Source organism: Schistocerca serialis, chromosome 10 (genome assembly GCF_023864345.2).
Source record: "Schistocerca serialis cubense isolate TAMUIC-IGC-003099 chromosome 10, iqSchSeri2.2, whole genome shotgun sequence".
NCBI lineage: Eukaryota > Metazoa > Arthropoda > Insecta > Orthoptera > Acrididae > Schistocerca > Schistocerca serialis.
In genome coordinates this window covers 46,493,598-46,516,911 of record NC_064647.1, presented here as the reverse complement: position 1 = coordinate 46,516,911, position 23,314 = coordinate 46,493,598, and the positions used below count along the sequence as shown (strand labels likewise).

Here is a 23,314-nt window from a genome sequence, read left to right as displayed (position 1 = left end):
GCCACAAGGTAAAAAAATCTGGGGTACAGCTATGGGCACCTGCATAGCACCATCCTATGCCAACCTATTCATGGGCCATCTAGAGGAATCCTTCCCAGAACCCTAAACCCCTCACCTGGTTCAGATTCACTGATGACATCTTTGCTATCTGGATCGAACGTGGGGACACCCTATCCACATTCCTCCAGAACCTCAACAACTTGTCCCCCATTTGCTTCACCTGGTCTGACTCAACCCAACAACCCACCTTCTTAAATGTTGATCTCCACTTCAAAGATGGTTACATCAGTACCTCCGACCATATCAAACCAACTAACCACCAGCAATACCTCCACTTCGACAGTTGTCACCCATTCCATACCAAGAAGACCCTTTTGTACAGCCTAGCCACCAATGGTCATCGCATACGCAGTGATGAGCAGCCCCTCTCAAAAATACCAATGGTCTCACTGAAACCTTCACTGACCGTAATTATCCTCCAAACCTTGTACAAAAACAAATCTCCCGTGCCTTATCTCCCACCACATCCCAAAGCCCCATTGTCCAGCCACAGAGGAGCATTTCCCTCTTAACTCAGTACCACCCAGGACTGGAGCAACTGAATTACATTCTCCGCCAGGGTTTTGATTACCTCTCATTGTGCTCTGAAATTAGAAATGTCCTGCCTGTTATACTTCCCACTCTCCCTACAGTGGTATTCCCATCCACTGAACCTACACAATATACTTGTTCATCCTTACACAACTCCTGCTCCCAATACCTTAGCTCATACCCCTGTAATAGATCTACAGGCAAGACCTATCCCATACATCCTCCTCCCACCACCACCACCTACTCCAGTTCGGTCACTATCATCACCTATCCCACCAAAGAAAGGGCTATATGTGAAACCAGTCATGTGGTCTACAAGCCAAACTGCAACAACTGTGCTGCATTCTATGTGGGCATGACAACCAACAACAAGCTGTCTGTCCACATGAATGGCCCCGACAAACTGTAGCCAAGAAACAACTGGACCGACCTGTTGCTGAACACGCTGCCAATCATCATATCCTTCATTTCAATGACTGCTTCACAGCCTGTGCCATATGGATCCTATCAACCAACACCAGCTTTCCTCAACTGCACAGGTGGGACTTTCCTGGCAATACATCCTACGTTCCCGTAGCCCTCCTGGCCTCAACCTTCGTTAGTCGCTGTCCTCACCCATCCAGCCCTTCCCTGCTCCCATTCCAGCACTACACAGCCGTCATTACACCACCACATCCAGCCTTTTCTATTTTATTTTATTTATTTATTTCTCTCTATTTCTTTCCTTTTCTGCTACTTCCCCTCCCTATCTATTCCCTGCCTGCCGCCCAAACTTCAGCGCTTCACTGTCCACCATTCCCACCATACTATCCCTCCTCCTCCCCGCCCCAGCCTCCACCTTTCCGCCCACACCAATCACGCAGTAGTGCTGCTGCTCATAGTGTGGTGTCAATTGCCTGAGACTGCAGAGTGTGTGTGTGTGTGTGTGTGTGTGTGTGTGTGTGTGTGTGTGTGTGTGTGTTGACAAGCTTTAAGTGTGAAAATCTTTTTGTTGTGCCTATCTGCGACCGCTGCTATATTGTTACATTCCATCCTGGATTTTCCACTGTTAAAAAAAAGTTAGGTTCATCATGGAACATAGGTTGCAGTTACAAAGAGTTGAAGAATACATATTTCCATGCTAAATATTGATCATTAAGAATAAAGACTCAATTCTGGAAAGTGCACATGAAAGTTATTTGTTTAAATGGGCATTGGCTTTCAAAAGATTGTGTCACAATTTTAAATAACCTAAGCAATTTCAATGTAGCCTCAAGTTTCTGTAGAACAAATAGTACCCATTGAGGCTCATTAAAATACAAAGTGAAAGATGATTTCAATGTTTTAAATGGAAGAGGTGTATTTGAAAGCTGCTCAGTTGTATTAGAAAAACAAAATATTGTCATTATATCAATATACATAATTCCAGGTGTAGCAGTACCAAAGTTAATGGGACCTTACAGAAAGTCAGTAATGACACAAAGAAAAAGTTTTTAATAGCTGCTGATTTCAATATAAATTTATCAAATGAAACCATTGACTCAATGCAGTTTATGGACCTAATCCAAAAATTTGGGTCCAAGACAAACTTCATGTAACTCACAAGAGAAATGGACAATACAGAAACCTGTATTGATAACATTTTAACAAATTATAAATTCGATGATGCAAGGAAGCTATGTGTAGATTTAAGACTTTCAGACCATTTTTGTTTATTAAAATGATTAAAACAAATCAACAAAGTACCAGAAAAACTTCAGCAAAAGACGTTTTACTGTTGACATCTAAACATTGTTCTGCTCTAAATTTAAGTGGCTGAGTGGCAAGTCCAAAACAAGATTCCAATCTCTGTATATTTTAACAAATTTTCTGAATGAAGGAGACAGACTGGGGGGGGGGGGGGGGAGGCGAAAGAGAGAGAGAGAGAGAGAGAGAGAGAGAGAGAGAGAGAGAGACACTGTACAAGGAACTGAAATGCAACAAAGACCCTGTTTTCATTAACTATGTTAAAGAAATGGTTAGCAATAAATACACCTCAGCTCATGAAAACAAATCAAAGGTAGTATGGTCCATCGTAAAATAAGAGTTGGGTACTAGAACTGACAGCAAAGATATTTCCAAAATTAAGGTGGGGAGTAAAATTGTAACAAACCCGGCTCAGATGTCAGAGTTATTCAACACTTTTTTTTATTAATATATCTAAATCAGATGTAAATGTACATGCTTATGCAGAGAAAGTACATTTAAGACAAGACAGAAGAATATTTTAACAAATTTGAGAAAATTTCAGTTAAATATGTAGAGAAAACTATATTACAGCTACAAAACAAAAATTCTGCTGGGTGGGAAGATTCTTCTGGGTGGGATGGCATACCTACCAAAGTAGTTAAAGCAGCTGCCAGAATAACAACTCACCCTCTTTGCTCAATAATTAATAAATTGCTCGAAGGAGGCCACTTTCCAGATGTTCTAAAGTATGAGGAGGTAACGCCTTTGTTTAAGGAAGGCTCGAGAGAAGACATGGGGAACTACAGCCCAATCTCTATTCTCCCAATTTTTCAAAAATATTTGAAAAAATGGTGGTAACACAAATTAAAAAAATTATAGAGAATGCAAACATAATTTCAGATAATCAATATGGATTTCAGAAAGGCAAGAGTACAATAGAAGCTACTAATGAGTTTGTGAAAAAGTCAGTTCTGCCTTAAACAAGTCGAGAAAAGTGACCTCACTTGCTCCAGCATAAAAAGAAAGGTATGGAATTTTGGGTTGTGCTTTAGAGTGGTTCAGATCATACCTCACAAACAGAAAACAAAGGGTAGTTATATCATCAAGTAAGGGAAATTCCTTCTCTGAATGGATGATTATTTCTAAAGGTGTTCCACAAGGCTCAATTCTGGGTTCAATTTTGTTTTTACTTTATGTAAATGATCTACCCCTGCACATAAATTCACACTCAGTTTTATTTGCTGATGATATTTCTGCCCTTGTTGAAAGCAATGACTCCAAACAAATTCCTTCAACTGTCACAAAACTACTAAAGAATTTGGAAAACCGGTTCCAGCCAAATGGGCTGAAAATGAATATTGGGAAAACACATTTGCTGCAGTTTCAAACTACAAACTCTAAGGTAAAAGAATTCCACATTAGTCACAGAGACCAAAAACTGAAATAATCAGACTGTGTTAAATTTTTAAGCATACATTTTGACCAAAATCTATCCTGGTCTTCACACACTAACTACACACATCACAAAAAGTTCTGCACAACTCCTGTGGATATTGTGTCACAGAGTCCCTCTGACTGTTCAGAAATGTCACTAAACCCACCCAAAGATGTACACAACAATGTATTAACAGCACCTATCAGATGGAGGGGGTCCGACAGCCAATCAGCTCCAGTCATCCCACCAGGAAGGAGGTACATGACTGGTGTTGTCTGTAGTTCAACCATGCCGAGACAGTCAATACCGTGTTTCAATCCTGTCTGAATTGTTACTTTGTGCCAAGAAGGGCTCTGAACAAGGGAAATGTCCAGGTGTCTCGGAGTGAACCAAACCGATGTTGTTTGGGCATGGAGGAGATACAGAGAGACAGGAAATGTCAATGATATGCCTCCCTCGGGCCACCCAAGGGCTATTACAGTACTGGATGACCGCTACCTGTGGATTATAGCTTGGAGGAACCCTGACAGCAACACCACCATATTGATTGAAGCTTTTCGTGCAGTCACAGGACATCGTGTTACGACTCAAACTGTGCACAATAGGCTTCATGATGTGCACCTTCACGCCCGACGTTCATGGTGAGGCCATCTTTGCAACCACGAGAGCATGCAGCGTGGTACACATGGGCCCAACAATATCCCGAATGAATCACTCAGGACTGGCATCACGTTCCCTTCACTGACGAGTGTCACACATGCCTTCAACCAGCGACGTATTTGGAGGCAACCCGGTCAGGCTGAACACCTTGGACACACTGTCCAGTTAGTGCAGCAGGGTGGAGGTTCTCTGCTGGTTTGGGGTGGCATTATGCAGGGCCGACCTACACCACTGGTGGTCATGGCAGGCACCGTAATGGCTGTACGATATGTGGATGCCATCCTCAGACCAACAGTGCAACCACATCGGCAGCATATTGACAAGGCATTCCTCTTCATGGACGATAATTCATGCCCCCATCGTGCACATCTTGTGAATGACTTCCTTCAGGATAACAACATCGTTTGACGAGAGTGGCCAGCATGTTCTCCAGACATGAACCCTACTGAACGTGACTGGGATAGATTGGAAAGGGCTGTTTATGGACATGACCCACCAACCACTCTGACAATCTGGACCGACGAAGCTGTAATGAACTTGTGTATAGGATGCCATGATGAATACAGGCATGCATCAATGCAAGAGGGCATGCTATTGGGTATTAGAGGTACTAGTGTGTACAGCAATCTGGATCGCCACCTCTGAAGGTCTCGCTGTATGGTGGTACAACATGCAATGTGTGGTTTTCATTATCAATAAAAAGGGTGGAAATGATGATGATGATGTTGATCTCTATAGGTTCTGGAATGCTCGGAACCGAGGTGACACAAAACTTTTTTTTTTTAATGTGTGTATTTAGCAAGTACACTAAACAGCCTGACATTTGCAATGAAGATTCTGTCATATTCAACTAGCATGGAGACAAGAAAAATAATTTACCACAGCTACTTCAAATCAGTTATAAGGTATGGCATTATTTTTTGGGGAGGCACAAGCAAAATGATTAGAATCTTAAATTTTCAAAAATAATTTGTTAGAAATATGCCTAATGCAAAACCAAAAGTATCCTGTCGCCCACTGTTAAGAAAATTAAAGATATTAAGTGCTCCATGGTTGTACATTTATGAACTAATTATTTTTGTATACAGTAGCCCATTGTTATTCATAGGCTTTAAAGATCAATATGGTACTAGGTACAAGGAGAATTTTGTGTTTCCCACTAAATCTGTTTGCACAAACCCCAGAATATATGGGCATGAAAATTTACATCACTCAAAAAATAAATAGATCCTCAGCATGGAGATGGGACAACTAAAGCAAAAACTACGACAATTGTTAGTATAGAAATGTTATTATTCCTTAGAATAATTTCTTAATGACAATCTGATAAACAAAGCAAGTGGCTGACATTATTTTTAATTAAACTTACGAGATGGGATGAGAAATTCTGCCTTGTGCAAGACACCTTTTTTCCTGTTTCTCAGAAGGCAGAATTTCTCATCCCAGTTTCGTAGCAAGCATGGACATAACAAAAAGAACTGCACCACTAGGTGATTAAGCTTAGAAGTCTTATGTCTAATAAATGACTGTAGTAATTATTCTCTCTTTTTACAGTAATACTGTTCTAAGGCTACACACAGTCTCTGTAAATTATAAGTTAAGAAGTATTGTTTCTGTAATACACATAAATTGCAGTTGCAGTAATGACGAGTCGCCGTACATTACATCTTGTGATTTAACTCTGTATGTTACAGGATAATAAAAATCCTGATTCTGATGGCTTTAAAATGTAAATGTACTGTTTTCGAGAACAACAATCAGCTGATGTATATTGGTAAAATTATATATCTGTATAATATAAATATTTCTGTTAACTTAATTCGCCCAGGCCCAAATATTCCCATTACACGAGTTGTTAATAAAGGTAGTCTGTAAAACTACAATAACAGGGATCGATTGGCCAGTATTTATGTTGTTATGGCCCAGCAACACGAGTCCCTTTCAATATGGGGTCTGAGTGACCTGCACCGCAATCCCAAATCTGTCCCTAAATCTATTTTTTTCTATTTTAAATCAATCTATTACAGCACTGGAAATATGCCCAAACTTTAGAGCCTTCTGTCTCCTAGAAATTTTAAAGCTTTCTCAAGTGAATTCTTATTTTGATATTAAGGTATCTTCTGTATTTCTTTCCCCCTTGCACTTATCCCATTTAGTACAGGGTCCATTTGTTCTCGACTTGGAAACTTTGTATTTTATTATTAACTTTGTGACCAAATGCACACCCAGACATCACAGCCATCAAGGCAACCTAAGGAAGAGAAATTGTGCGCTCCATCTGTCTGAAAATTCATGTAAACTTAGTTTTGTATATCATATTGGTACTAATTTATTTATCTGTATGTCAAGGTCTGCAAGACAAAACTGAGGAGCAAATCCCCAAGATCATGGAAGATGTCAGTACATGAAATTACAACGCAAAAATAATAACAGATAAAAATAAAATGTTTATGAACCTGAAAAATGTCAAACCATAAGTTTAAGTAAACGCAATCAACACTACAACAAGAATAAGCTTAATTTTTCAAGAAACTTCTCTAACAGAATAGGAGGAGTGACCCATGAGGGAACTCTTCAGTTTCTACTTGAAAGCGTGTGGATTACTGCTAAGATTTTTGAATTCTTGTGGTTGTTGTTGTTGTTGTTGTGGTCTTCAGTCCTGAGACTGGTTTGATGCAGCTCTCCATGCTACTCTATCCTGTGCAAGCTTCTTCATCTCCCAGTACCTACTGCAACCTACATCCTTCTGAATCTGCTTAGTGTATTCATCTCTTGGTCTCCCTCTACGATTTTTACCCTCCACGCTGCCCTCCAATACTAAATTGGTGATCCCTTGATGCCTCAGAACATGTCCTACCAACCGATCCCTTCTTCTGGTCAAGTTGTGCCACAAACTTCTCTTCTCCCCAATCCTATTCAATACTTCCTCATTAGTTATGTGATCTACCCATCTAATCTTCAGCATTCTTCTGTAGCACCACATTTCGAAAGCTTCTATTCTCTTCTTGTCCAAACTGTTTATCGTCCATGTTTCACTTCCATACATGGCTACACTCCATACGAATACTTTCAGAAATGACTTCCTGACACTTAAATCTATACTGGATGTTAACAAATTTCTCTTCTTCAGAAACGCTTTCCTTGCCATTGCCAGCCTACATTTTATATCCTCTCTACTTCGACCATCATCAGTTATTTTGCTCCCCAAATAGCAAAACTCCTTTACTACTTTAAGTGCCTCATTTCCTAATCTAATTCCCTCAGCATCACCCGACTTAATTAGACTACATTCCATTATCCTTGTTTTGCTTTTGTTGATGTTCATCTTATATCCTCCTTTCAAGACACTGTCCATTCCATTCAACTGCTCTTCCAAGTCCTTTGCTGTCTCTGACAGAATTACAATGTCATCGGCGAACCTCAAAGTTTTTATTTCTTCTCCATGAATTTTAATACCTACTCCGAATTTTTCTTTTGTTTCCTTTACTGCTTGCTCAATATACAAATTGAACAACATCGGGGAGAGGCTACAACCCTGTCTTACTCCCTTCCCAACCACTGCTTCCCTTTCATGGCCCTCGACTCTTATAACTGCCATCTGGTTTCTGTACAAATTGTAAATAGCCTTTCGCTCCCTGTATTTTACCCCTGCCACCTTTAGAATTTGAAAGAGAGTATTCCAGTCAACATTGTCAAAAGCTTTCTCTAAGTCTACAAATGCTAGAAACGTAGGTTTGCCTTTCCTTAATCTTTCTTCTAAGATAAGTCTTGTGGTAGCTTATTGAAAATGACTGCAGCAGTATACTGCAATCCCTTTCCGCACAAGAGTTAAGGAAGTCTGATCCAATGCAGGTTTGATTTCTGCTGAGTATTAACTGGATGCAAGCTGCTTATTCTTGGGAATAAGCTGACACTGTTAACAAGAAATGACAGTGTGGAAAATATATACTGATAGGCCAATGTCAAAATATCTAGGCTCATGAACAGCGTTCAATAAGAGGTTTGTGAACTTACACCGCTTATTGCCTGAAGCACTTTTTTCTAAGCCAAAAATATCCTTTTAGACTGGGAACGGTTACCCCAAAATATAATACCATACGGCATAAGTGAATGAAAATAAACAAAGTAGACTAATTTTCATGTCGAATGATCACTCACTTTAGATACTGTTCGAATAGTAAAAATGGCAGCACTAAGTCTTTGAACAAGATCCTGAATGTCGGCTTTCCACAACAGTTTACTATCTATCTGAACACCTAGAAATTTGAACTGTTCAGTTTCACTAATCATATGCCAATTCTGTGACATTAAAACATCAGGTTTTGTTGAATTGTGTGTAAGAACCTGTAAAAACTGAGTCTTATGGTGATGCAGTAGTTTATTTTCTACAATCCATGAACTTAGGTTATGAACTGCACTATTTGAAACCGACCCAATGTTGTACATGACATCCTTTACTACCAAGCTTATGTGATCAGGAAACAGAAATATTTTAGATTTACCTCAATACTAGAGGGCGTATCATTTATGTAAGTAAGGAACAGGAGTGGCTGTAACACTGACCCCTGGGACAGCACCCATTTGAAGTATGCTTTAAGTTTATACCTGAAAATATGAGGACTTACAATTTTGTGCCCGATATCTAATACGAAAATGTTTTGGATTTTTGCTCCAGAATATAAATGTTCATTCTGAACCAAAAACACTCTACATAGAAATTAGTTTTACTCCTTGTATAACCGATATAAATTTACAATTTATCTGGTAATTTTATCACTGTGGAGAAATCCATCCACCATTAAGCCATAAGCTGGGTGTTTTGTTCACTTTTGGAATAAAACAACAGACTTCATCTGTCCATCGCCAGGTTACGTGTGTCACACACTTGCATTTTATCCTTATTCTGGTTATAATTACGTCTTTCTTTCCTTGGTCCATATTTGTTTTTCTGTTTTTTCTACTAAGTCCCAAAATACATGTAAGTTTTGCTAAATGAGAACAACCTGCAGGAAACTATTCCCAAGAGCAAAAAATAAATAATAATAATATATATGACCAGGAGCACGTTCAAAGTATGGTGGGACATGTTGTTCATCCAGAATAACATGTTTCACTTCTTTCTCACAAGCCAATGAAAGATGTCCATGTAAAAAAGTTATTTAGGTAGTTAGTATGCAAAGAATTTCACACTGCGCACGTGCCGGGATGATGTACGTGCAGATTTGGGGAGTGCAGAATGTCACCAAGGCGCCTACGTGATTGACCATCTACACCTGCTGCGGAGTCTGTTGTGCTTTGGTATCACAGCTTAGCAGTATCTTGCAAATCAAGGGGCAGATGGCAATGTCAACACCCGAACAACGATTGAAATGATGTACACATAACATAAAACACCCCTCTGTCTAACAAGGGAAACTCCCCATTACATCCACCCCCGTGGACAGCCCGTCAAAACCTGAACGCTGATCAAGCGTGAAAACAGGAAGAAGGTTTACTGTACTGAGACAGAGAGCGAAATAGAAACAGTGAATGGTCCAAGGACAGGAAGTCATATATAGTAGAGCCTAAGAGAGCAATGGCATCATGATTAAGTGGTCACAGTCTTGGACTGCAATTGGGTGAGCTATGTTCAAATCTCCCTCTGTGACAAAGCATGCTGGGATAATTTTACTCCCCCTCTTATTTTGCCACCTGCCTCCTTAAAATTAATGTTTTCACTTATTACTAATTACCATTGACATACATGAGTGTAATCTATATTTTCATAAAAGAGAATGGTTGGCTCTCAGTTTTAAAGAAAATAACACCAGATCTAATTTTGTGCTTAAGTTTTCTATCAGTAATTGATTTTCTAATTTATTTTGACCATGCCTACTTAGTATCGTTTGTTATAGGGTGAAATCGGTAACTTAAATTCTACTGTTGAGCCGGCCGGAGTGGCCGAGCAGTTCTAGGTGCTACATTCTGGAACCGCACTACCGCTACGGTCACAGGTTCGAATCCTGCCTCGGGCATGGATGTGTGTGATGTCCTTAGGTTAGTTAGGTTTAAGTAGTTCTAAGTTCTAGGGGACTGATGATGTCAGAAATTAAGTCCCATAGTGCTCAGAGCCATTTGACCCATTTCTATTGTTGACATATAAACAAATATAAATTCTGTAAAAATTGTAAAAATTTTGAAGACGAAATGCTGGTATTCTTAAAGTATCTATTTGGCTCTAGTCAGATACATGTTAGCAAACCAGCTCTTAATTAATTCCAAAGTAATTAACAGTTCTGTAAAAGTATTGTTTGTATAACAATATCTGTTAATTTCACAATTTAAACAGATAATTCGGTCTAACTCTTGTAGTAGAAGAAATTGTTAAAAAGACGGAATTTTTTGATGTATTCAGTTAATTTAATGAGTTAAGTTTTAATTGTAATTTCTATAAATTTAACTTCGAACAATGTGTAGTTTCAGCACCTATTATTGTGAGGTTATATAAAGGGCCAATTTTTGGTCCTGAGACAGTTGGTCCTGAGACAGTCAGTCCACGACCGAGTTTCAGACGTGAGACCAGCGTTGGTTAGAACAAGAACAATGCTTCAACTTAACTGCGAAACAAGTGTAACACAATTAGGCCATGTGTCAAAACAATGAAAGTGTCTGCTCCACAAGTACCTTTCTATTCTTCAAGAACTGTGAACTTTGTGGTTAGGGTTTTACTGCTCGTAGATGTTCAACAGGAAACTATTATAGCAGTATGTGGATGTTCGCCTGCAACCTATTAATGAAGCTTATCGAAAGTTAAACAATAGTGCACTGGCCATATAATTGAGTATTATTTGGGTTGTGAAAACTGAAAGTAAAAGACTGTGAAATGCAAATGTACATCTGTCGACTAAACCTTTTACAGTAGACAGTAGTTGTACTTCCACGATCCATTTTTCAGCCAGTGTAGCAATGCAGTACATTGACACCGAGGACAACAAATGAAGAACCAAAGCAGGCAAGCACCGTCACACCTCATGTCAAAAACCTGTTCTATTTCCCTGTATTCAAATGTGTGGCTGTGCCGTGGCGTAATGTCAACAGCGAGGCTTATGGAAGGGTTCTATAATGACAGTTGATTCCGCCCAACTACTGTATTAGCAGCCAAAAGGAAATGGCTTTCGAATGGGAACTGCAAACGTTTGATGACAAGGAGACGTGTCAACCGAATCCCTCACTGGGAGACATGTCTGGAGTATCACACACAGCATCAGTGACAGTACTTGTGTCATATAATTGGAATCTTTTACCGACATACCTAATTTGAAATCCTGGCATGTGACAGACATGCCTCCTTCCCCAATTTAGGTGTCTGTATGAATGTGATCACTCCCAAGGAAATGATGAAAACATAATAGTTGGCCACATAAGCTGCAACAAACGAACACATGTTTCACAATTGCATAATTTCTCTGTGCTCTGTCAACACATATCTTTTTAACATTCTTGAAGCTGTGTTCCATTTTCGAAGTTTTGGTACTTTTATACCTTTTTTGTAACATAATTCACATCCGTTTATTTGTTGTTTACATTTGTGTGAGACATCTACATGGTATCTTGCCTGCTCTCACTATTCATCACATTTACTTGTGATGGTAACATATTCTTACCACATGACGGATATTTTATAACCAATATACAATATGACAACTGCCAAGACTACAGAAAGAGAAACATTTTAGTGACTATATAGACAGTTCATAGTATTGTGAAGGAATATATATATATATATATACATACCTGTCCTTTTTTTCCCCCCCTACGGAAGTCTTTCCGCTACCGGGATTGGAATGACTCCTTACCCTCTCCCTTAACACCCACATCCTTTCGTCTTTCCCTCTCCTTCTCTCTTTCCTGATGAGGCAACAGTTTGTTGCGAAAGCTTGAATTTTGTGTGTATGTTTGTGTGTCTATCGACCTGCCAGCACTTTCGTTTGGTAAGTCACATCATCTTTGTTTTTAGATATATTTTTCCCACGTGGAATGTTTCCCTCTATATATATATATATATATATATATATATATATATATATATATATATATATATATATATATATATATATAAACAGTGATGATGAGACTTACCAAACAAAAGCGCTGGCAGGTCGATATACACACAAAATTCAAGCTTTCGCAACAAACAGTTGCTTCATCAGGAAAGAGGGAAGGAGAGGGAAAGACGAAAGGATGTGGGTTTTAAGGGAGAGGGTAAGGAGTCATTCCACGGGAGCGGAAAGACTTACCTTAGGGGGAAAAAAGGACGGGTATACACTCGCGCGTGCGCGCGCGCCCACACACACACACACACACCCACACCCACACACGCGCACGCGCACGCGCACGCGCACGCGCACACGCACACACACACACAGACAGACACAGACACAAGCAGACATTTGTACAGACGAAGAGTTTGGGCAGAGATGTCAGTCGAGGCGGAAGTAAAGAGGCAAAGATGTTGTTGAAAGACAGGTGAGGTATGAGTGGCGGCAACTTGAAATTAGCGGAGGGTGAGGCTTGGCAGATAACGAGAAGAGAGGATATACTGAAGGGCAAGTTCCCATCTCCGGAGTTCTGACAGGTTGGTGCTAGTGGGAAGTATCCAGATAACCCAGACGGTGTAGCACTGTGCCAAGATGTGTTGGCCGTGCACCAAGGCATGTTTAGCCACAGGGTGATCCTCATTACCAACAAACACTGTCTGCCTGTGTCCGTTCATGCGAATGGACAGTTTGTTACTGGTCATTCCCACATAAAAAGCTTCACAGTGTAGGCAGGTCAGTTGGTAAATCACGTGGGTGCTTTCACACGTGGCTCTGCCTTTGATCGTGTACACCTTCCGGGTTACAGGACTGGAGTAGGTGGTTGTGGGAGGGTGCATGGGACAGGTTTTACATCGGGGGCGGTTACGTGTGTGTGTGTGTGTTGGGGTTTATGGGCGCTCAACATCGAGGTCATCAGCGCCCTGACACACATTAAAAGGAACGAATGTGGAGAGACCGAATAAAACTGAAAAACACACTCAAATAAAACAGGAAAAGAGGGAAATTACTACATAAGAAAGTATAACCGAAGGGAAGGGAAAACAGAGCAACAAGAATGACACAGGAATGTGTCATTGGCTGGCCACTTACAGAAAAGATGGGCGAGCTTGTCACACAGTGAGCAAATTAAAATCCGCTCCCTAAAATTTTTGTAAAAACATTTGACAAGGCACAGAACTTTAAAACTTTAACCACATTCGTCCGAGTGTTGCCTAAAAGAGTTGGCAGGTCCGCTGGCAAATCAGCCGAGGCCCGCTGGTCAGAAAATAAAACACAATCCAGTAAAATGTGGCTCACAGTGACCTGGACGCCGCAAGCACCACACAATGGAGGGTCTTCTCGCCGGAGCAGGAAGCCATGCGTCATAGGGCTGTGGCCTATTCGAAGCCGAGTGAGGAGAACCTCGTCCCGTCGATGGGGCTGAAAGGAAGTACACCACACACGCGTTGTGGGCTTGACTAGACGGAGCTTATTGTCAGTCACTTCCAGCCACTCATCCTCCCACCGACACATGACTCTGGAGCTCAACAGCGAGGTGAGTGCGTGCAACGGGATAGGACACTGAGATACGTGTGGATCAAGACACGCCTCCTTGGCTGCGAGATCTGCCCGTTCATTCCCAGCAATGCCGACATGCCCCGGAACCCAGCAGAAAGCTACAACCTTCCCTAGTCGCTGTAGTCGGAGGAGGGCATCCTGGATGGTCTGGACTACTTTATTCGCCGGATACAAACGGTGCAAGGATTGAAGGGCACTGAGTGAATCGGAACAGACAAGAAATTTAAGAGGGGAAGAAAGTCTCATCGGCTCCAGTGCCCGCAAGATCGCAGACAATTCTGCATCAAAGACAGTAAAAGTCTGAGGCAGGCGGACCTTGAGGACACGATCCGGAAAAACAACTGAGCAACCCACGGAATCCCCTTGTTTCGACCCATCCGTAAAAACAGCTACATAGTCGTGGTGCTCAGATAAAATAGCAGAAAATGCTACATTAAAAACGGTGGCAGGAGTGCAATCTCTCTTGTACTGCAATAAATCTAAAATCACACGTGGCCTCGTCAGTAACCAGGGTGGCAGGCGGTTAAAACCCAGGATTTGGGGTTGTACAGACTCCACACCGAGGGACTCAAGCACACGGTGCACTCTGATCCCAAACGGCAACGTAGCCCGGGGACGGCGGGAAAAAAGGCGATCCAGAGGTGGATGGGCAACAAGATGGTGAGCAGGCGAGCTGGGAGCTGCAAGAAACTTACAAGCTTGGCGCACCAGCAGGAGCTGCCGCCGGATGGTAAGTGGCGGTTCGCCAGCCTCAGCACAGAGGCTGGGTACGGGACTGGTCCGATAAGCACCCGTAGCCAGTCGAATCCCAGCATGGTGAACAGCGTCAAGGATCCGCAAATAAGACGGCCTCGCTGACCCATATACTGTGCAGCCATAGTCCAGCCGTGAGCGCACGAAAGCTCGATAAAACTGAAGGAGACGCGCCCTGTCCGCTCCCCAAGACCTGTGGCTGAGGCACTTGAGGATGTTCAGTGCCTTCAGCGTTCTGGCTTTCAAGTCACGTAGGTGTGGCAACCACGACAACCTGGAGTCAAAAATTAGGCCGAGAAACCGCACTGTGTCTTCAAACTGTAGGACAGTATCCCCCATATGCAAGGCAGGCAACGTAAAAAGACGATGAGAACGATTAAAATGAACACAAACACACTTATCGGCAGAAAACCTAAAACCCGTCTTTGCAGCCCACTCCTCTAACCGCCGCACCGTTCGTTGCAATTGACGGCTCGCGGATGCAACACTAGAGGAGGAACAGAAAACAGCAAAGTCGTCCACAAACAAGGAGCACTGTACTGGACTCCGCACTGTAGACGTTATACTGTTGATTGCTATGGCAAAGAGGGTAACGCTTAAAACACTGCCCTGGGGGACACCGTTCTCTTGCTCAAAGCGATCAGACAGTGTGTTACCAACGCGGGTCCGAAAAAACCGCTGAGACAGGAAAGACCGAATGAAAATAGGGAGGCGGCCACGAAAGCCCCATTGATGCAGTTGTGCAAGAATACAGTGTCTCCAAGTAGTATCATATGCCTTACTGATATCAAAGAAGATACCGATACAGTGATGCTGACGGAGGAAAGCCTGCTGAATAGCCGCCTCGAGGAGGGTCAGGTTGTCAACTGTGGATCGAAATTTTCGGAATCCACACTGAAAGCGGCTAAGAAGCTGTCTGGTCTCTAGCAGCCAGACCAGACGACGGTTAACCATCCGTTCCAGGGTCTTTCCGACACAGCTTGTCAAAGCGATACTACGATAACTACTGGGACATGTGCGGTCCTTTCCTGGTTTGAGGAGAGGGATGAGGATTGCCTCCCTCCACGAGGTTGGGAACACTCCCGTGTGCCATATGAGATTAAAACATTCAAGGAGGATTTCCTTTGACGCCGCTGGAAGATGTCTAAGCATGGAGTACCGGATGCGGTCGTAACCTGGTGCAGTGTCAGAAGTCTCAGTAAGAGCCGACTCAAGTTCCCACATGGAGAAAGGGGAGTTGTAGGCCTCAGAACCGTTCGACCGAAAGTTCAAATTCGCTCTTTCGACAGTCGCACGGTAGCGACGAAACGCCGGATCCTGGGTTGCAGTGGCAGTACTTTGTGCAAAATGCTCTGCCAGCGACTGAGCTATGGCGCTGGGTGTCGTTTGGAGGCATCCCTGGTTCAGGACTGCAGCTATTGGTAAACGGCTGCGTTTACCGGAAATCCTCCGGATGGCTTCCCATACCTTTGTGGAACAAGTGGAACGGTTGATGGAGTCCAGAAACTCCTGCCATGACCTTTTCTTGCTCTCTTTAATGACACGGCGTGCCCTGGCTCTCGCGATACGAAAGGCGGTAAGATTGACCGTTGTTGGGCGGCATTTAAATCGGCGAAGAGCTGCACGCCTGTCACGGATGGCTGAACGGCACTCTTCTGTCCACCAAGGCACAAGGCGCCGCTTAAGAGTGCCAGAAGACTGTGGGATGGACAGGTCAGCAGCATGGTGGATCACAAGCGTGATGTGATCCACCCATTCCTGTACGCTGGTGTGGCGGTCAAAGACAGCCAACCGAGTGAACAGTGGCCAGTTAGCCCTGCCAATCATCCACGATGGTGGCCGCTGCTCCAGCAATACACCATCCAGGAGATGAATGCGGATAGGGAAGTGATCGCTGGAATGTAGGTCGTCAATGACCTCCCAGTGAACGGAGTCAGTGAGGGTTGGAGAGCAGAAAGATAGGTCAATGGCTGAGAATGACCCCGTAGCACTAGAGAAATGAGTCGGAGTACCTGTGTTGAGGATGCACAACACTTGAGATGTTAGGAGGCCCTCCAAAATTCGACCTCGAGCGCAAAGAGAAGTGGAGCCCCACAGGACATGATGGGCATTGAAGTCTCCCAGGAGGAGAAATGGGCGGGGGAGTTGGTCGATAAGGTGTGTGAGAGCCTCTAAGTTCACTGCATCCAGAGGAGGTAAATAAAGGGAGCAAACGGTAAGCCTCCGACCGGAATAAATTGCAACTGCAACTGCTTGCAGGTCAGTATCCAGGGGGAGAGCAGAGGAGTGGTGGTCATTATCGACAAACACGGCGACTCCGCCTTTGGCCCTGTCTCCAGTCAGGTCATCTTTGCGATACAACCTATAGCCCCTGAGTACAGGAGCATCAGATTGTTTGAGATGTGTTTCCTGTAAACACAAGCACAGGGGGCGTTGCTGTGCTAGGAGGTGCAGTTCCTCCACATGTGCCCGGAATCCATTCATGTTCCACTGAATAATGGGAGCCATCTATCAGGGCGGGAGTACCTTCAGTCGCACTTTCTGTCGGGGAGGAGAGCCCACAACAGGTGGAGGCTCAGTTTTGGGGCGAGACGATTGCCCCAGTCTGACATCTACCTCCATCGCCTCAGAAGAGGAGTCGAGAGAGACGTCAGAGAGAATGACATCCACATCAGCAGACTGTAGAACTTCAGTCTCCTTTAGTGGGCGAGTCTTCACCTTTGTCTTTGGCTTCGATTTTCTGGCCTGAGGTGGCATTGGAGCCAAAACCTCAGAAGCAGTAGGGGGTGTACCAGCACTAGGCAGTACACAAGACTGGACCCGGGAAGGGGCAGGAAGTTCCTTGATGTCAGCTACCACAGCCTGGTCAGAAGGCCGGGAGGGAGCAGCAGGCTTCACAGGAATGGCAGCAGCACATGTACACTGACAAACGCAGGTGCTAGTGCTGACAGTAGCAACCTCCGTTTGAGTAGCGGCATCGGTTTTCAAGACAGGCTGTTTCAGAACGGAAGAAAAGGAGGCAGCGAACGTGGGCGGCTGCATGGACTTGTAGATTTTCTTTGCCTCACCATACGGGATGCGTTTAGTGGTTTTAAGTTCCTGGATCTTCCGTTCCTCAAGGAAAACTCTGCATTCCCTACTCCACACAGGGTGATCCCCAGAGCAGTTCACACACTTGGGAGGAGAGGAGCAATCAATTCCCTCATGAGCGGCTTTACCACATTTCCCACAAGTGGCTTCCCCTTTACAGCCGAGAGTAGTGTGGCCAAAGTGTTGGCATTTAAAACACCGCATGGGGTTGGGGTAATAAGGCCGTACACTGAGACGTAGGAAACCTGCCTTCACATGCTCTGGCAATTTGGTGCTGTTAAATGTAAGAATAAAGGAGTCAGTTTTTATGAGAGCACCATCCACCCGTTTCATAACGTGTTGCACGTCCACAATTCCTTCCCGGGACCATTCAGACTTCAGTTCGTCTTGGGGAATGTCGACGAGATCTCTGCAAGTCACAACACCCTTGCTGTAGTTCAAGGTGTTGTGATAGTCAGTCTCTATCTCAAACTCCCCAAGAAAGTGTGCCTTCTGAAGGTTCTGGACTTGCTGGAAGCTAGATGTTTCAACCAGCAAGGTGCCATTGCGCAGGCGCTTTACAGACTTTAACGTGCCAGCAATACCCTCTAAGCCCTTCTGTATGTAAAATGGCGAAACCTTTTCAAAACTCCCATCTTTTCTTTTAATTATGAGAAACACATTCTGAGAAGCAGAATGCATTCTGTTACTAGTACCTGAATCAGGAGGACTGGCTACACGAGCCCTCTTGTTAGATTGGGTGTTAGAACCTACCAGCGGCCCACCCTTTCCGCTGGGAGGAAAAGAAAAGTTCGAGGGTTCCATCTCGATCCCACGAGCAGCTAGGGAACTAAAGGTCCGCTCAGACAGAGCCCCGCATGCCTGAGTAAGCCCTATACAACTGGGGTGTGGCAGGTGCCCCAGAGGTTGCCCGCTTGCGACTGTTCCACCTCAACAGCCACGCATCTCATAGGCACGGAGCACACCGGAAGATTGAGGGGTTTTTTATAGAGGTTTATTCCATCCTCGCGATCCGGGCGGCCAAGCCAAGATCCCCATTCCCTGAGACACACAACATTCCACCGCCGCGCCGCACGGTGGTCGCTGAAGTGTACTCAGAGCTTACGGTGACGGGGGACAGGTGGCGCTTACCAGTCCCCAGCTCAGGAACCCCGGGGTCGCCAAGCCCGTACCCAGCAAATGAATGCTGAGCCCCTGGGGGCGGTTACAAGGGTAGGAGCCAGAGGGTAGGGAAGGTGGTATGGGGATTTCATAGGGATGAACTAAGAGGTTACAAAGGTTAGGTGGATGGGAGAAAGACACTCTTGGTGGAGTGGGGAGGATTTCATGAAGGATGGATCTCATTTCAGGGCAGGATTTGAGGAAGTCGTATCCCTGCTGGAGAGTCACATTCAGAGTCTGATCCAGTCTTCTGTGGGAGGTTCTGGGTTTGAGGGGATGAGGAAGTGGCTCTGGTTATTTGCTTCTGTACCAGGTCGGGAGGGTAGTTGCGGGATGCGAAAGCTGTTTTCAGGTTGTTGGTGCAATGGTTCAGGGATTCCGGACTGGAGCAGATTCGTTTGCCACGAAGACCTAGGCTGTACGGAAGGGACCGTTTGATGTGGAATGGGTGGCAGCTGTCATAATGGAGGTACTGTTGCTTGTTGGTGGGTTTGATGTGGACGGACATGTGAAGCTGACCATTGGACAGATGGAGGTCAACGTCAAGGAAAGTGGCATGGTATTTGGAGTAGGACCAGGTGAATCTGATGAAACCAAAGCAGTCGAGGTTGGAGAGGAAATTCTGGAGTTCTTCTTCACTGTGAGTCCAGATCATGAAGATGTCATCAATAAATCTGTACCAAGCTTTGGGTTGGCAGGCCTGTGTGACCAAGAAGGCTTCCTCTAAGCGACCCACAAATAGGTTGGCGTACGAGGGGGCCATCCTGGTACCCATGGCTGTTCCCTTTAATTGTTGGTATGTCTGGCCTTCAAAAGTGAAGAAGTTGTGGGTCCGGATGAAGTTGGCTAAGGTGATGAGGAAAGAGGTTTTAGGTAGGGTGGCAGGTGATCGGCGTGAAAGGAAGTGCTCCATCACAGTGAGGCCCTGGACGTGTGGAATATTTGTGTATAAAGAAGTGGCATCAATGGTTACAAGGATGGTTTCCGGGGGTAACAGATTGGGTAAGGATTCCAGGCGTTCGAGAAAGTGGTTGGTGTCTTTGATGAAGGATGGGAGACTGCAGCTACAATGGGACGGCCGGGATGATTGGGTTTGTGAATTTTAGGAAGAAGGTAGAAGATAGGGGTGCGGGGTGTCGGCGGGGTCAGGAGGTTGATGGAGTCAGGTGAAAGGTTTTGTAGGGGGTCTAAGGTTCTGAGGATTCCTTGAAGCTCCGCCTGGACATCAGGAACGGGATTACCTTGGCAGTCCCTCAGCCACATACTCCCAACGATCAAGTACCACGGTCGTGGAACCCTTGTCGGCCGGAAGAATGACGATGGAACAGTCAGCCTTCAGATCACGGATAGCTTGGGCTTCAGCAGTGGTGATGTTGGGAATAGGATTAAGGTTTTTTAAGAAGGTCTGAGAGGCAAGGCTGGAAGTCAGAAATTCCTGGAAGGTTTGGAGAGGGTGATTTTGAGGAATAGGATGTGGGTCCCGCTGTGACGAAGGACGGAACTGTTCCAGGCAGGGTTCAATTTGGATAGTGTCTTTGGGAGTTGGATCGCCTGGAACAGTTCCGTCCTTCGTCACAGCGGGACCCACCTCCTCTTCCTCAAAATCACCCTCTCCAAACCTTCCAGGAATTTCTGACTTCCAGCCTTGCCTCTCAATCCTTCTTAAAAAACCTTAATCCTACTCCCAACATCACCACTGCTGAAGCCCAAGCTATCCGTGACCTGAAGGCTGAGCGTTCCATCATCATTCTTCCGGCGGAAAAGGGTTCCACGACCGTGGTACTTGATCGTCGGGAGTATGTGGCTGAGGGACTGCATCAGCTTTCAGACAACACCACATACAAAGTTTGCCAAGGTAATCCCATTCCTGATGTCCAGGCGGAGCTTCAAGGAATCCTCAGAACCTTAGGCCCCCTACAAAACCTTTCACCTGACTCCATCAACCTCCTGACCCCACCGACACCCCGCACCCCTACCTTCTACCTTCTCCCTAAAATTCACAAACCCAATCATCCCGGCCGTCCCATTGTAGCTGGTTACCAAGCCCCCACAGAACGTAATTCTGCCTACGTAGATCAACACCTTCAACCCATTACATGCAGTCTCCCATCCTTCATCAAAGACACCAACCACTTTCTCGAACGCCTGGAATCCTTACCCAGTCTGTTACCCCCGGAAACCATCCTTGTAACCATTGATGCCACTTCTTTGTACACAAATATTCCGCACGTCCAGGGCCTCACTGCGATGGAGCACTTCCTTTCACGCCGATCACCTGCCACCCTACCTAAAACCTCTTTCCTCATTACCTTAGCCAGCTTCATCCTGACCCACAACTTCTTCACTTTTGAAGGCCAGACATACCAACAATTAAAGGGAACAGCCATGGGTACCAGGATGGCCCCCTCGTATGCCAACCTATTTGTGGGTCGCTTAGAGGAAGCCTTCTTGGTCACACAGGCCTGCCAACCCAAAGTTTGGTACAGATTTATTGATGACATCTTCATGATTTGGACTCACAGTGAAGAAGAACTCCAGAATTTCCTCTCCAACCTCAACTCCTTTGGTTCCATCAGATTCACCTGGTCCTACTCCAAATCCCATGCCACTTTCCTTGACGTTGACCTCCATCTTTCCAATGGCCAGCTTCACACGTCCGTCCACATCAAACCCACCAACAAGCAACAGTACCTCCATTATGACAGCTGCCACCCATTCCACATCAAACGGTCCCTTCCGTACAGCCTAGGCCTTCGTGGCAAACGAATCTAATCCAGTCCGGAATCCCTGAACCATTACACCAACAACCCGAAAACAGCTTTCGCATCCCGCAACTACCCTCCCGACCTGGCACAGAAGCAAATAACCAGAGCCACTTCCTCATCCCCTCAAACCCAGAACCTCCCACAGAAGAACCACGAAAGTGCCCCATTTGTGACAGGATACTTTCCGGGACTGGATCAGAGTCTGAATGTGGATCTCCAGCAGGGATACGACTTCCTCAAATCCTGCCCTGAAATGAGATTCATCCTTCACGAAATCCTCCCCACTCCACCAAGAGTGTCTTTCCACCGTCCACCTAACCTTCTTAACCTCTTAGTTCATCCCTATGAAATCCCCAAACCACCTTCCCTACCCTCTGGCTCCTACCCTTGTAACCGCCCCCGGTGTAAAACCTGTCCCATGCACCCTCCCACCAGCACCTACTCCAGTCCTGTAACCCGGAAGGTGTACACGATCAAAGACAGAGCCACGTGTGAAAGCACCCACGTGATTTATCAACTGACCTGCCTACACTGTGAAGCTTTTTATGTGGGAATGACCAGTAACAAACTGTCCATTCGCATGAACGGACACAGGCAGACAGTGTTTGTTGGAAATGAGGATCACCCTGTGGCTAAACATGCCTTGGTGCACGGCCAGCATATCTTGGCACAGTGCTACACCGTCTGGGTTATCTGGATACTTCCCACTAGCACCAACCTGTCAGAACTCCGGAGGTGGGAACTTGCCCTTCAGTATATCCTCTCTTCTTGTTATCCGCCAGGCCTCAACCTCCGCTAATTTCAAGTTGCCGCCACTCATACCTCACCTGTCTTTCAACAACATCTTTGCCTCTTTACTTCCGCCTCGACTGACATCTCTGCCCAAACTCTTTGCCTTTACAAATGTCTGCTTGTGTCTGTGTATGTGCGGATGGATATGTGTGTGTGTGTGCGCGCGCGAGTGTATACCCGTCCTTTTTTTCCCCCCTGAGATAAGTCTTTCCGCTCCCGGGATTGGAATGACTTCTTACCCTCTCCCTTAAAACCCACATCCTTTCTTCTTTCCCTCTCCTTCCCTCTTTCCTGACGAAGCAATCATTGGTTGCGAAAGCTAGAATTTTGTGTGTATGTATGTGGTTGTTTGTGTTTCTATCGACCTGCCAGCGCTTTCGTATGATAAGTCACATCATCTTTGTTTTTAAATATATTTTTCCTGCGTGGAATGTTTCCCTCTAGGTACGGAATTGTTTTGCACACTGCTTAGCCAGTTGGCAGTCCAACAATATGACCACTTACCCATGATGCCGTTGCTGTTTTGACCTGCTCTTTATTGCTTTCCTTGTTCTTGGACCGTTCACTGTTCTTATTTTGCTTTTCTTTTTTACAGTTCAGTACACATTCTTCACAGGCTATCTTATCACTAAATCTGAGGGGGGTGTGAAGCGGAGTTTTCCATGTAAGATTCCATTCAGAGGTGTTGTTCCAATCTGCAAATTAACAAGAGACCTGTTCACCCA

General features: G+C 44.7%; 1 protein-coding gene across 3 annotated transcripts in view; it reads right to left on the bottom strand.

The window, feature by feature from the left end:
* Positions 1 to 23,314, bottom strand: part of LOC126424540 (uncharacterized) — a 170,212-nt gene that overhangs the window by 30,851 nt on the left and 116,047 nt on the right. Inside the window, exon 4 of one of the 3 annotated variants that reach the window (XR_007576186.1) lies at positions 23,094 to 23,284. The exons of the other annotated variants lie outside the window; for them this stretch is intronic. The gene's annotated coding sequence lies outside the window, so the exon portion shown is untranslated. The remainder of the gene's footprint in view (positions 1 to 23,093; positions 23,285 to 23,314) is intronic. 3 annotated transcript variants of the gene reach the window in all.